This window comes from Equus quagga, chromosome 4, assembly GCF_021613505.1.
Source record: "Equus quagga isolate Etosha38 chromosome 4, UCLA_HA_Equagga_1.0, whole genome shotgun sequence".
Lineage (NCBI taxonomy): Eukaryota > Metazoa > Chordata > Mammalia > Perissodactyla > Equidae > Equus > Equus quagga.
Window position 1 is genome coordinate 72,028,792 of NC_060270.1, and position 2,314 is coordinate 72,031,105.

Genomic DNA, 2,314 nt, shown 5'->3' on the forward strand with positions numbered 1-2,314 from the left:
CAAAGCACAGCAGAAGAGCAGACGCAGCTCCACGTCTTCCCTCCCCCCCCCCGCAAACCAGCCGGAGGTCTGCTGACGGCGCCTTGGTCTGTGTGCCCAGTGCTCCAGGCTGCGCTGTGGACCGCTGATGGTGGGCCCCGCCCCGCCCTTGGCCCCGTCAAAGGTCCAAGGCTGAACCTCGGTGATGGGGTTGAGCTAAGAGGAGGAGGTGGTTTCCCCGATGAAACAAGGAAACGACATCAGGACGGAGGGAATTCCTTCTCAAAGTCTCGCCTCAAAATTCCTTGGTGGGCCCCCAGTTTCTGTCCAAAGCAGCCTCAACCCTTGAGCTGAGTCTGCACAATAGGTGGCCTTGGGGTGAGAGGCAGGGGAGGGGGAGCAGACGGAGCTAGGGAAGGTACTCCTGCTCGGAGCGAGCGGCAAGCCCTTCTACAGCAGAGTGATAAAGGGGAAGGAGGGATGGACCGGAAGAAAGAGAGGCCGGAGAGGAAGAGCCCTGAGGCAGGAGCACTTTCCATCCATCCCCAGTGAGTGAGGACAATAGCAACCACCACTTAGTGACGCCCCCGCTGGCCAGCACTCTGCTGGGCTCTGAACCTGTGTTGATCCCCAAAACCAATGCGTATTATCCCCATTGTACACATAAGAAGACAGGATCAGGAGGATGTATTCACTTGCTCAAGGTCACACAGCTGGCAAACGACGGAGGTGGGATTCATACCCAAGTCCCTGCACAATACCCTCACAGCTTCTGTCATCCTTGTGGGACCCTGCATGGGGCCGCCCCCAGGATGGCCCAGCTCCCACAGTCCTGCCTTCCCCTCTCCTGGGCACAGCAGTGCCCTGGGTTCCTGATGACGGCGTGGACCCAGGCATCAGCCAGACCTGGTGGCATCCTTGTTCCATCTTTCGCCAGGCGTGGCCTCTGGACCCAGCACCTCAGTTACCTGTGAGCAGTCCTCATAAGAGAAATGGGAGACATAAGGCACCCGCCCCAAGAGGTGGGGAGTAAGGATGAGATGCACAGAGCAGCATTTCCCACACCTCGGGGGCACAAGTCAGGAGTGCAGTCCTGGTCCCTCCCCTGAGGTCGACCTAGTGATGGGGTGGGCCTGGGAACCAGAACCGGACCACACGCCCTGGACAGCTCTTTGATGAGGCAGGTGTGGGACAGAAGGGAAAGAGCTGCTCCAGGAGAGGCGGGTCCATCCTCTGTCCTGCCCCCGTCCCACAGGAGGCCACCCCAGGGGCTGTTCTCTTTCTGGCCAGAGCTGGGGCTGACCTGAAGTGGGTAGCACATCTTCCAACATGTTCATGTCTGTGGGGCATCTTGGTGGGATGCCATCACCAGAGGCCACGCGGGGGCCATGCTCCACCCAGGACCTGATTGGTGAGGGGCTGGAGTGCAGAGGAGGGGGAGGAGGCTGTGGAGGCTGTGCGGGGCCCTGGAGACCGGGCTGGGCTGCAGCCCCGGGTGTGGGGGGTACAACCTGGGTGCATTCCTTACCCTCTCTGAGCCTCTGGTTTTGTGAAACACGATTCATTATGCCAACGAGACAGATTAGGGTGCAGGTGACAGGAAATGCTGGGGACGGGGGCACAGTGCTGGGTACCCAGATGAGCTTGATGCATTCTAGGACCCCTCCACTCCCCCCATTGAGGAGGATGGTGCACCGATGGTGAGAACATTCTCTGCCCCACATGACATGGTGAGCTCCGGTGAGGGAGGTGGAAATCGGCAGGATGGATAGGCTCACACAAGGGACCTGTCATGTCCCCCCAGCCCGCTGCCTCTCTCAGCCTGGAGTTGGCAGTGGCCGTGCCCTCTGCAGATATCTGGGCATCTGTCTGCTCCTCCTGGCCGCTCCTCAGCAGCCCCCAGCGGCTCCCTGGGGTCTGCCCAACTCTCAGCCAAATTTCAGATTCATCACGCTGCCCCATGACACGGACTCTCAGGGCTGCCCAGGTTGGAGGCCCCAGGTCAGGTTTGTGCTGGGGGCTGAGATGGGCCTGGATGCTACCTCCAGAGGACAGTGTTTGGTCCAGGCAGGCCCGGCTCAGGGACTTATTTACACCCAGGTTCTGCCTGCACAGGCCAGGAGTCCTCCGCCCCTCGCCGGCAGCCCAGAGCCTGGACAGAAGGATGCTCACAGTCCTGTTGAGAAGGCGGGTGGGCACAGAGACTGGGGAAGGGTGGGCACTGCTGCTGGATGCTGCTGTGAGGCCTGAGCAGGGAGGAGGCGGCTCCTCTGTAGCAACAGGAGGACGTACCCCAGGCTCAGGCTCTGGTGGCGAGGGCTCTGTGCCAGCCCAC